Below are 13,511 nucleotides of genomic sequence, written 5' to 3'. Positions count from 1 at the left end.
CGGATAATAGAAATCTTTGATCTTGACTATGACGTCTTCAATGATTCCTCTAGGTCTCATCACTGATCTATCTGCCAACTGTAAAGTAACATCAGTCAGTTTTAGATCCTTCAAGCCTAACTTCTTGTAGACGAAATATGGTAGAAGATTCACACTGGCACCCAAATCTAATAAAGCTTGCTCCTCCAAAGAATCTCCAATTCTGCATGTAACAGTTGGACTTCTAGGATCTTTCAGTTTCACAATCGCTAGATTCTGTAGGTACGATGAACATCTTTGAGTGATAAAAGCTTCTTTCGGTATGTTGGTCTTATTCTTCACTAGATCTTTCACGAACTTAGCATACAAGGGAACTTGCTTGATGGCGGTTAGAAATGGGATATTAATATGCAAATTCTGAAATACATCGTAAATCTCCTTATACTGGTCATCCTTTCTGGTGTTCACTAGTTTCGAAGGAAACGGTGCTGGTGGATTCTTCAATATCGGTTCTCTTCTTTCGGCTTTGGTTGGCTTAGTAACAAATAGTGGAGTGACAGGTGGAGTCACTCATGATGGCTTCTTCTTACTTACTTCCACAGTAGTTCCTTCAACTTCTTTTGCAACAGTTTCTTCAACAGGTGGCACAACACTAGATATATTTGGAGTGTTAGAACTGGGTGGGATGGTGGGGACATAAGTTACCTTAGGCTCCGCAAAATCTTTTCCTGGTTCATAGACAATCTTGTTATCAACTTTCTTGCCTGACCTCAGAGTGGTGACAGCATTAACTTGGTCATTCGACTGAGTAATCTCCATGTTATCCACCTGCAAGACACCTCTTCCTTTTGGATTTGGCTCTGGCTGGCTTGGTAATGCTCCTTTCAATCTTTCCGTCAAGGCGGCAGTGATTTGCCCTATCTGGCCTTGAATGACACTAAAGTTACTCTCCAACTTCTGGGTTCTTTGATTTGTCTGTTTCATCTCATTGACAATGGTGGTGATAGCTTCTTCTAGATGTGGGATAACTGCTTTGCTCGACTGAGGCGTAGGGGCAATATATCCACTCATAAGATTTGGTACTAAGTCTCTGTTTGTGTAGGCTAGGTATTGCTGGTTTTGGTATGACTGTTGATTTCTGTATGGTTGTTGGCAATTTTGGAACTGATACTGGTTATTCTAGAACTGATTTGACTGATTTTGGAATCCTGGAGGAAAATTCCTCTGATTTATATTTTGTGGCTTCCAATAATTATGTCCCTGATTAAATTGGTTATTTCTTTCTAAAGAGTTGATACTACATGCCTCTGCATTAGTATCCAGATAGTACGAACACTTTTCAGTGGTGTGGCCTTCATCAGAACATAGCTCACAAATGGCATAACAAGGCTTGGATAGCTGAGGTTTAGCTTGGAAATTGTTTGCTTTTGGAGGATTCATGGAGAGCTGATCAAACTTCTTGTTTAGAGTTTCAAGTCCTGTTGATAGGCTTGCCATAATTGATAGCATTGCTTGATTTGGGTATTCTTGAATTTGGTTGCCAAACTACTTCGGCACCCCCTCCACTCTAGCTACATCCTCGTTGCTAGTACTTCATTGTTGAGTGTCTTCAGCTAAATTCTTATGAAAGTTGTAGGCTTCCTCTCCATCCAATGATGTAAACTTACCTTGATGTATTGACTGTATCATCTGCTTGTTCATAGTAGAAAGTCCTCGAAAGAAAAAATAAGCCAGTGTACTCTTATCATAACCATGATGTGGACATGAAACTAGCAGATTATTGAATTTCTCCCAACTTTGATGATATTCTTCAGTCACCTTCCCTTCGAAATTGCTGATGGCTTGTTGCATGGCATCTATCTTCTGGGGTGGGTAGAACTTGTTCATAAACTTTGTTCTCAACTTCTCCCAGTTGTTGATTGAATTGATCACTGTGTAGTTAACCATTTGGATGTTTTACCTTCGAGTGAGAGTGGAAAAAGAATTAACTTGATACTCTCATTCCTGATATTCTAGTTCTTGAAAGTTCTGAGGACTCACTACAAGAAAATGGGGCTTTTGCAATGGACGACCCAGAACATTTGCCATGGACCACAACTGTCGAATAATTAGGCCACGGTTGCTCTATGTCGGTATTGTAATAGTTGTTGTAGCTTGGCTTGATATTATTTTGCAACCTTTCTCCACGGTCAGAACGCGTAGGTGTTCCCACGGTTTGGACCGTTGGATCAGATCTTGATACTATCTATTCCCTCTAACGGTTATACTGCACCGACATAGTTCTAAAATTGCTCCAAAATTTTGTGTGCCGCACCAAAATTTCCAACCCACAAAAACTCAAAATATTCAGAAATAGTTAGAAACTAATCTCACCTCTAGCTTCCACCGCCTCTATCACCATCTCTCTCATCTTCTTCCCTATCAGTTCGTCCACCACCACCACTTTAACAGTTCGTCACTACAGTTTCTCTCACGATCTCTCTCATTAAACATCAAAGGTAATTCTTACAAGTGTTTATTTTATTAAAAGTTTCTCCTTTTTTTGTTTTTGATGGAAATTGAGTAAAGGGTGTGTTTTTTTTGTTGTTACAGATTCTTGGCAACTCAAAGGACTGGTGGTTTGACAGAGGAAGGTCAGAGAAAGTCGTCGTCGATTCTCCGTAAATTGCAAATCAACAAGCTAAGAGAGGCACTTGAAGAAGCATATGAAAATGGGTCTTTGGATAAATACATTGACATTGATTTTGAATCTGTTTGCAATGAGGATGGGAGTTTGGGGAGGTCAAGATTGCTTGCACGACTTTATGCCCAAAAGGAGTTTCTTCAAGCTACCGCACTTACTACAGACTGTATTAGCACATGTAAGTTTGTTTCTCCACAATCCATTCTTGTGTATGTTTGTGGTGATAATCTAAATCATGTGTGTCTTTCTTATGTTATTTCTAGTGGAGGAACCATTGCTGGTCTTTCCCTGGGATCATGGTTGAGTAAGTTGAAGGCGAAAGTATGTGCTATTATATAGTTCTGTCTGCCAAGTTTGTAATTGAGAAAACACTTTGATATTGAGATCTTGGTCATACAGGTTCATGGGTTCTCTGTTTGTGATGACCCCGATTACTTCTATAAATATGTTCAAGGTCTACTTTATGGACTGATCGCAGGTGTTAGCTCACACGATATTGTTGACATTCAAGATATAAGTATCATTGACTTGTGTGTTCTATTTTGCTAAATGTGTGAAGACTGAAGAAAGGTTTTTGTTTCATGACTTTTATCTAACTTTCCTTTTTCTCTGCAGTCTAAGGGTCTGGCCTATGCCATGAACACCATTAAGGAGCTCAAATTTGTAAAAGAAATTCTTGCAGCAACAGGGATTAATCTTGACCCAGTCTGTAGGTGCACTCTGTTAACTTGTTTGAGTTATTACCTTTTTGTCTTAGTGTTTTAGTTGCCATTTACTAAGATCAACATAAGCTCCCACTAAATTTTGGTAACTGGGGGAGCCGGGTTCACTGGCTCTCACCTGGTGGACAGACTAATGGAAAATGAAAAGAATGAGGTACTCAAGTTCCCTCTCTTTTTACATTTTATTTCTTCATAATAACCATCTGTAATAAAATTTGTGTAATCAGAGATGTAATTGAGTAGTGTGTATTTGATCTTTAAAATTTCTCTTTGTATGCTTCTTGTTGCAATGGGTTATTGTTGCCGATAATTACTTCACTGGCTCTAAGGATAACTTGAATAAATGGATTGGTCACCCAAGATTTGAGCTAATTAGACATGGTATTATTTTATCTATATTATTTGTTCTTTGTAAGCAAATGCAAACTGTAATGAATTGGCCCTGAGTATAGGTGTATTGTGGTAATTGTTAGTGTATCTGTTTATTTGTAAAGCATGATATAGAGAATTTTATTTATTGTCGTGGAAAACTTTGCCTAGATAGGATAAATTATTTAATTAAAATTTTCTGCTAATTAAATAAGCTGTCTTGTGGCTTTTGCTTACTCTCATTTTGCTAGAATCATCATTATAAGCTCCACTATAAAGTTGGATTGTTGGGTGGTTGAGCCGTTGAGGCCTGAGAGGGTCCTTTGCTTCCTGTTAAAGTCTAAAAGAGACATTATATTACAATGTTTCTAAGCTTACCACTAACAAGAGACATGTATCAAAATGTTCATTTTTGATATCTTTTTTTTCTCTATTGTTTTAATTTGTAAATTTTATTGAATGGCTTAAGGGACCCATTAATTAAAAAAAAGGACTTGTTGCTATATTCATATTTGAGATTTAGTGGTGTGGGGATGTTTGTATACAATGTCTTTTTAGAGTTATTCAGTTAACTTTGTGTTTGCTATCCAAAGACTCACTTGCTCTTACCTATTAATTTGAAATAAAATGAATAGAGCTTTTATCCACTGACTTATCAAGTTGAAACCCTCTCAATTATTATGTTAAGAGGGATATAGTTCTCTTGTATAGTTATATATCACTCTCATTTCTCTAGTGGCTATATTCTAGTATATATATGAACCTTTTTTTTCATATTATAAAAATGAAGAAAAATTTACTGAACATTTGCCTCATTTCATATATGCTATCATGAATCATGATAAGTTTTACTTCCTAAGAACATTTGCAATAAGTATTCATTTTCCCTCTTCCGAATGCTTGGGACATTTTTGGTAATCAACAGACATTTTATAGATTAGAAATCAGTAGATACATTTCAGTCTAATGCCGAATGCTTGGGACATGACAATGACCTGGTGGTGCTCTTCCGAGCTAAGCTTATTAGCGTTTTTATGATTCTAATATCACACCGTTCTCTCTTTCTTATGTAATGCAATCAGTGATTAATTTTTTGGTACCAAAACAATGTTGCGCCGGAACCAACAATAATCTTCCATCAGCACATAGTCCTGAAGTATTGCTTTATATAAGGTCTTAATTCTGTTCAGGTATGTGTAAAGTGCTACTTTAGTCCCTTGTTTATCTATATAATTTTCATCTTATCAGATTTGTCTAAGTTGATATGGTTTGTTTAATTAATTTGAAGAAGTCTTGACATTGAAGTCAATGAGTCATGTACATAAATTTTAATTAAGTCAGTGGAAAAAAGCTTTATACAAGTATTTCTTTAATTTTCAATCTAATTTTTCTAATTGTTCTTGGCCGTACATGATACCCACCTTCGAATAAGTGGATAAATGTATTGCCTTTTTATATTTTGTTAAACAAAATTCAGTTTTTTGTATCAAGAAGCAAGTTTAATTATGAGTGTATGTAATCAGTTTAGTAATGTATTTTATAATGAATACCTAAACATTAATCCTTTTGTTTTTGGGTGATGAAGACAACGGCACAACGCTCAGGTCTGAACCTTGGATTCTTGGCGGACTTAGTGAGTATTATTTAAAGGCCCAGAATTTAGTGATTAGTTATGAACATAATTTAGTGATGGAAAACAAAAAAATATTCATAAATTAGGAAATGTACAGATTCTAACTTAACATCATCCCCATCAAAAAGGGAACTTTGAAATTTGACATATTTGTTATACTAATACTTTCTAATTGTTCATTGAAACCTATGCCACTCGGCATTCTTTTGGACCCATTGATGAATTATTAGGCCAGAATTTAGGGAAATTACACACCTTTAATCAACTGGCCGAATTCAGGAATTTGATGTCTTACCCATTCTAACTTAAGCAATTTCATCTTTACCATAACTTATATCGTGATATATCTGCATTTTTTAATTGATCTTTTGGGACTTTCTCGACAGGATTTTGTTGACATCAACTTTAGAGGTGTATTGTGATCCACTTGTGCATCCCTAAACTGAGGATTATTGGGGGAATGTTAACCCAATTGGTACTTTCGTGTCTCAAAGATGCAATTGCCTGTGAGTTATTTTCTTATAGTCATGGTAGAGGATCACAATTACCTCGCATTCACCAATTGACTGCTCAATTCCAATCTCTGTGATTTTATGTTATGGACAAGTTTGGACATAGATTATGTTTATGCTCAGCTAATAAGACAAAAGGATGACTGTTGTAGTACCTATACTAAATTGTACCAATTGAACATTCATAATGCTATTTTATATGAAGTACATGCTCACTAATGAGGTGTTTTGTTATTGTATTAAAGGAGTCCAAAGTTGCTATGACGAAGGAAAGCGTGTTGCTGAGACCTTGATGTTCGATTATCACAGGTAGCATGGCATCGGTAAAATTGTTTAACCTTATTATTTTTAAATTTAGTGTTTTGGTCATAAACAACTAGGGATGCAAATTCTTAGTGGTCTATGTGGGTGGATTGTTCGACAGAAGTCCGCATTGCGAGGATCTTCAATACTTACGGACCAAGGATGAACATAGATGATGGGCGTGTTGTCAGGAATTTTATAGCTCAGCCAATGAAACAAATGTGGGATGCGAAGAACATGATGTGCGCTACTGATCCATGACATGGGAGGTACTTGACTGTATCTGCGATGTTCCATGGGAAAATGAGTACTAAGGAAGTTAAGTCGATGAACAAATGATTAATGTGCAGAACAAGAACTTGTTTTATTTTGTGGAGTGGATTCCAAATAATGTGAAGTTTACTGTTTGAATGTTAAGGATAAAACAATAATTATATATATTTTTTTCTTTTTTTTTTAAATCTGAAACATTTTAGCCACGGCCACTATCTGTAGCCAAAGTACAAAATGTGCGTAGCAAACTTACTTTTGCCACGACCTATGCCACGACTTTCCTCCCTCACAATATTTAAATGCTACTGCTTATCCGATGGCCATCCTCAGTGGAACTTGCTAGGGCTTACGCCACGGTCACAAATTATGGCAATTGATATGGCTTTCCCCACGGTCATTCTTAGTGGGAAGTTGTTACGGCTTGAGCTATCGCATGGACCGTCGCATCTACCCACGGTCTTAGGTTGTAGCTAAACTTTTACCGACAGGTCAAAACCTCACGGACTTATGCCAGTTAATAACCGTGGCTAAAGCTCTTTGCCCATGGATTTGGGCCGTGGCTAAAAGTCTGCTTTCTTGTAGTGTACTGATAGAAATTTGTTCATGTAAACATAAGGCTGAACATTGTCTGAACCATTGAACATTGGAAGCATAGAGATTACTGATGCTCTAAGTTCAAACTGGTTAGCTTCTGTCTCTGGAAAAACAATACTGCTAGGTGGGTCTCCAATGATTGGTGAATAGAAATCACTCAGCTTCTTCCTCTGTTGTGCTTGCATGGGTGGGATAGCTTCAGGATTATTGGTGTCCAAAACACCTCCATCATTGCGTGCGGCCATTGTTTCAATCTCGTCTAGTATTTTTCTAAGTCGGTTGTTAAACCTTGTCCACTGTTGTGTTCTTACCGGACGATGATATGGACGACGGGGCATACACTAGAAAATGCTATGCAAAAATGACGAAAAAATATCCTACAATGTTTGAATAATATGCAACTATTCTAAATTATACTAAAATATAAAACTACTTCCCTTCAACTGGGTTGGGCTTTGCAGCTAGTATCTCGCCCATTGTCTAAAGCTGCCTCTTCTAGAATTATGGTGAATCACTTGGATTGCTTAAGTACCACGGCCCATAGACGATAGTCCGTTTGTCAAGATTCAGACAAGAAACACTAGAGTTTGATATTTCACTGTGTTGGCTTACAACTTTAATTGTTGAAAAGGTCCTAAATGCAATTATACTAGAAAGTAATAAAACTAAACTATGATGCAACTATACTAAGAATGAAATAAAAAGAATAAAGATTCAACTAACCTGGATGGTAGATCTTGTCTTCGAGATGTCCTTCAAGCTTCTTTCTTTCTTAAAAGGATGGATGATGCGGCTAAAATTACCTCAAGATCCAAAATTCTAATCTTGAAAGAAAACGTTAAACATAAACAACTTAAAACGGCAGCGGCGCCCTTCGACTTTGCCTCTTTTTTTGTGTTTATGAGAAATGGGATGTGGATGATGTAGATGGATGATGGTCGTTGAACAAAATAGAAGTGTATCAAAACCTAATTATCCCTCAATAAGTAAAGGATGAGTAGGGTATCGTTCCACTTTTAAGTGTATGTTATGTGAAGGACAGGACTGGAAAGGGGGTTTAAGGGATTAAAAACTATGATTGTAGAGATTTTAGATTCTAATGCTAAACTAAACTAAATTAACTAAACTATTGGAAAATTATAAGAGAGGGAATTCAAGAGATTAGAATCCACCAATACTTTTAATCTATGACCTTCTGCTTCATAGTTGTTCTTACAAGTAGACTACAATTAAACAATCGAGTAAGTGTTGATGCCCTCTTGGACGAAACATTGTTAACAATTAACTATACTTAAAGTTTTTCTTATGTTTATGCTATTAATATCTTCTTTCATTTTATATAAGCTCGGGCAGCCATTCAATGTATTACCGAGAGCAACATAAAGGAGTACTTCCTAATAGGGCGGCCATTCAATGAATCACCACTTAAGGCAAACACAAAGAATACTTCCCATAGGCAGCCACTCCTTGAGCTACCCCTTCTAAGGCAACACAAAGAATACTTCCCTAACTCTAAAGAACTATACTACTAGAAGAAAAGTAAAGACCACCAGCATGATATTAATATTGCAAAACATAAACCCTATTCTATACTTCCATCTCCTGGTGTGGGCAATGAAACTAATAAGTAAAAAAATAAAGAACTAACCTGATTGAAGAACACCATGAACCAGAAGAATCATTAAACCTTAAGCATTGGCTTCATCTCCTCCCTTGAAAGAGAAGATTAGCCTTCCATAAAGAAGGAAAAACACGAAGAACGAGAAGAAGAAGAGTCGAAGAACATAAAATTAGAAAAGACTAATTTATTAAGACTAGGCTAGTTAAATCCGAATCTTTTATTATTAATCTCTCTCTGCCTCAAGTTCTGGAGACAAGAATATAAGTGAATTAGCAAATTACATGAGGCACTTAGGTCCTCTATTTATAGGGGTTACAATGAGTTCTAGAAGCATTCCAAACCGCCATTTGTTTCCTAATACAAATAGACTTCTTTCAGAGTCCAACTTCGTCTCCAAAATTGAGAAGGAATTGGCTACAGTGTCATTTCATGCATCTGGATGCATGATCCATGCGTCTTAGATGCGAGCAATGCGTCTGGACGCTCGATCCATGTGTCCCAGACGCGGAAGTCTATTTTGTCTCTTCTACTCTATCCTTCTATCCTCTTTTGCGGGCTTTGGTCCAAGCAACAAATCGGTTGGCCTTGGGCTTCTAAATATGCTTTAAAATAGGTCCAAGTCGCATCTTTAATAGCTTCAATTCCTTGGCCTTCTCCATGATTGTCCACGGGCTTCCCATGTGATCCTTAATGCTCCGAATTGCTCTGTTTTACCCCTTTTTCTCTAATATTCCACAAAACTCTCTCTTTCACCTGTAAAATCATAAAATATAACTTACAAACACTATTAGTCCACTAAGATGGCTAAACAAGAGGCATAATCGAGGGTTAAATTGCACTTTTTGAGCACTTATCAATATTAATCTCTATCATCACATGTGCAACAGACATCTACCTATTCTGTGCACTGGTTTTTATGGGTCATGACATCCTAGCAACGAGAATAACTTGTCCCTTGCCAAAATCTGAAGTGGTTGAACAACCACCCCCGGTGTAGCATAGAGCTAGAAAGTCAATACATCTCTAAAACTAGTAGAAACACTTCTCGATAAGAATAGATGACTTCAACTATGAGCTTAATCTCATGAAAGCTGTAAAGGAAATTTTAAGTATCCCCTGATCTTCTGTTGTGCCTTGTGATCTAGAAGCCTTTTCTTAATAGAGGAGGGATGCGATGATGGTGAGTTCAGGGTTGAACCATCTGACGGCTGCCTAGTATCTCCTTTGTTATTTTGGAGAATCAAACCCTATTTTGCGTAGTTCCTAAGAGCAAATCCCTATGGTTTATATAGGAAGAGCTACGAGGGTTCTAAGGTTAAGGTTGTCCTCACCGCTTGTGAGTTCCCTTTCATCTTTGGACTCTACCTTCCTGGTAGGATTCCTCTTCTTATGGAAGTCTGAATCTAGACCATATCTTATGAGAGGTAAGTTTCCTTGTTGATCATAATTTCCCATTCTGTATGGGAAGATTATATCTAAAAGGTAACTTCTAAGATATTTCATCACGATTCCTTCCTTATCATCAGAGATCGCCATCTTTAGTTTCTTTCTGTTCAGGAACTATCTATATTAGTTCCTAATAACTTGAAGAACTGTCATACTTAGAGGTGGTTAGCCACGTGCCTAGCACATGTCCACTAAACACTCGTGCTAAGCACGAGATTAATTATTCATGGAACTGATTTGATGGTCCTCGTCTCATTCTTGACATATATAGTCTTAGGTTATTTCTCATACATGTGTCATCTGTTCAATGACGGGAAATCCCCCTACAAATGCCCCCTCTTGTGCCATCTAGCACGTGGGGGTTTGAAGCGACATTGCTTTTGGCGCGAGAATCTTTTTTCAAAACTATTGCTAGAACTACTGACGTATCCAACAAATTAAAGCTCTGAATTAACGGCTCGAACAGACATGCCGTTTCCCAAAAAAGGTAATGATGGGAGCTCCATCCCGAAAATACGCGATGTTTGGGCTAATCATAACCGTCCATTTTATCTGTATATAAAAAGATATGGTGAGAGAACTCTTATTATCTCTTCTGCTATTTTTTTCTGCATACTGAACCTTTTGATCTCCTGTTAGGGTTTAACCAAAACTTGAAACTTTCTCTCTTTTCCGATCATGAATCTCAACTTGTCACTTGTAAACTTCGGAGATCTTTCCTCCCTAGAACTGATCCGAGAGAAATTTCATATCCCTAAGAATATCGGCCTGGAGTGGGGGAGGTTATCTGATGAGTTGGCCTATAAGGAAGTGGCGCTCATCACCATTGGTCAGCTTAGGGCTGGACTCACTCTTCTTCTTCACCCATTGCTGAAAGAGTGTCTGATTCACTTTAATTTTGCTCTTGTTCAAGCAGAACCCCTGTTCTATAGAACTGTCATGTATTCTGCCCTTCTTGCCAAGAGACATAGATTCGCTCTGAACCATTGGGTGTTTGATTACTTTTATGAGGTCCGACGTATCCGAGACCAATCATACTATTATCTCATGACCAGAGATAAAAACTCTCCGATCGTCTTTTTTAAGGGGAAGCAGAGTGATGAAGGCTGGGCTGATCACCACCTTCGTGTGCTGGGTGATGCGTGGGACATTCGTCCTTCTGATGCTGATGGTGAGCCAATGGGAATTCCTTTTCCCAGAAAACATACCCATGCTCCAACCAATAAGTCTATCTACTCAGGAACTTTGTAATTTAATACAAGAGTCTTTTGCCTAAATTTCTTTGCTATTTTTCCTTAGATGACTCTTCCCCCTAGAATCAACTATCTGCTACTGATGTTGTAACGGTGGACTTTATCAAGAAGATCTCCAAGGAACAGAGGATGTCTTTGGTGATAGTTCCTGATCCCATCCATCTTTTTGAATATTTCAACATGTCTGCTGAAGAATTGCTTGCTCTGTCCCCAGGCTTTTCCCCTTTTGGGATAAATACTATGAATTCTGGGCCCACCGTACTTCCCCCTCCTGTGGATCAGGATGCGATACTTCTTCCTCCTCCAGTTCAAGACGAATCCTCCTTTATTACTAGAAGGGGAGGAAATTGTAAGGAGAAGAGTTATGTTGCCACCTCTAGTGATGCTGCGACATTGGGCCTAGTTCAGGAGCCTGCTGTCAGTGATGATTGTGTGATCACTAGAGGGAGAGGCCCTGAACTGCCTCATGAACTGCTGGTAGGTACTAATTTTAAAAGATAAGTGAATACATCCAACCGTCATAAACTGAAAAGAACTGATCCTGCTTCTACTTCTGATATTGCCCTATCTGGTAAGAAAATGAAGTTTTGTCTTCTCTCTGTTAATGAAGAAACACTTTTTAAGGTTCTTGTGACTATTCCCCATTCTGATTTTGAGAAAGTAGCTGTACCCCTACTAGTTCCAGATCCTCCCATAGGTTCTGAACAAACTGGTGACAATGTCTCTCTAACTGTTGACCCTTCCCTCCCTAACAATCGTAAGGGGAAGGACATTGTTGAAACAACTATTGTATATGTCGCTCTCCATCTTCCTCGATTCAGTGATTGGAGGGGGGTGAGTGACGACATTCCCTTCTCCCTAAGATCTCCAAATTCGCCTGAAAAGGAGATGATTTTGGAGATGAGGCATTGGGGATGAACTGATGAACTACCTGTTACCAACAAACACTCTGTTAATGATGTTGATATCGCACTGGGAGTTGTTGAAGCTGCACGACTTCCTGTTGACAAGGCTGAAGCTAACATGGCTGGGAGCCTGGACCTGTCCTATCACCGATTTGTTGTTCACCTTGCCAAGGTAAGACTTTCTTCTTTGTTCAATGTTCGGTTTCTCTTATTGTGTTAGTTACACATCCTATATTCTTTTCCAATTAGTGAATAACTTTTTAGCCATGAAAGAACCCATCTTCGCGGCCTCTACCGATACATCCACTGATGCCATGGCTACCGGTGAGCTGATTTGGGCAAAAGAGGTTGTTGAGAAGAGAATTGAGGAGCTGCAGATCCAGGTTGACCAGCTCTTGGCAAAAGAGAAGAAATTTGATACTGGCTTTAAGAATATGAGAGACACTATTTCCAACCTTCGAAGCTCTCTAGAGAAAACCTAAAAAGGAGCTGCTGACACTACCACTTGGAAAGTGAAGTTCTTGGAACTGCGTGACACTTCACCACCCTGCAAGCAAAACATGGCCAGGTCCATGGGGAACTCCACCGTAGGAAAACCGAGATGAGGACCCTTGGACAAGCCATTACCCATGCAAATGAGGTCATTTCAGGGCTCTAAAAGATAAATGTCTTCACTCTGATAAGAAAGTTGGTGACCTCTTGGCAGAGACCTCTGAGTTCTATTCTCAACTGGTGAAGGAGGTGAAGAAGAGGTCAGCTGAAAATGCCATTCACTTTGCTCTGAGAGTACTTGATGTTTCTACAGAGTTATTCAATGTAACCAAACAAGTTAAGTTTGAGGAAGTGATTGTGGCTACTATATATGTCTCACAGTTGGATGATCAGGGGGGAGTGACCAACCCTTTCATCTTGTTCACTGATATAGACACCAATATCTCAGCTATCTAGGAAGAACTTATGCCTGATGCCTCCTCACCTTCTGAAGAAGACACCGATGATGACATGCCTCCTGTTCAGCTTCTGTTTTTACTAGTTCCAGCTTCAGGTTAGTGTTCAGTTCAGCCTTCAACAGTTCCAGCTAATCCAACCACACAATCAATTATTAAGAGGGAAACAAGAGTTCTTGACGATGGTGCAGCAGCAAACACTGATGTTGAACCAAAGTTTGATTCTACCCCTACTTCATAAGCCTTTTAGTTAATGATTCACATAAACAAT

At 38.4% G+C, this 13,511-nt stretch overlaps 1 long non-coding RNA gene across 1 annotated transcript; it reads left to right on the top strand.

Annotated features, from left to right (window-relative positions):
- The first annotated feature begins 2,254 nt into the window (after positions 1 to 2,254).
- Positions 2,255 to 6,652, top strand: LOC147480972 (uncharacterized). The gene is made up of 10 exons (XR_015204974.1): positions 2,255 to 2,477; positions 2,572 to 2,840; positions 2,926 to 2,983; positions 3,062 to 3,179; positions 3,278 to 3,765; positions 4,836 to 4,943; positions 5,339 to 5,386; positions 5,773 to 5,861; positions 6,144 to 6,221; positions 6,323 to 6,652. It is a non-coding gene; the product is annotated as an uncharacterized LOC147480972 (long non-coding RNA).
- The last annotated feature ends 6,859 nt before the right edge of the window (positions 6,653 to 13,511 follow it).

Source organism: Coptis chinensis, chromosome 8 (genome assembly GCF_015680905.1).
Source record: "Coptis chinensis isolate HL-2020 chromosome 8, ASM1568090v1, whole genome shotgun sequence".
Taxonomy (NCBI): Eukaryota; Viridiplantae; Streptophyta; class Magnoliopsida; order Ranunculales; family Ranunculaceae; genus Coptis; species Coptis chinensis.
Note: the sequence above shows the minus strand (reverse complement) of the source record. Positions and strands in the feature narration are given on the sequence as shown.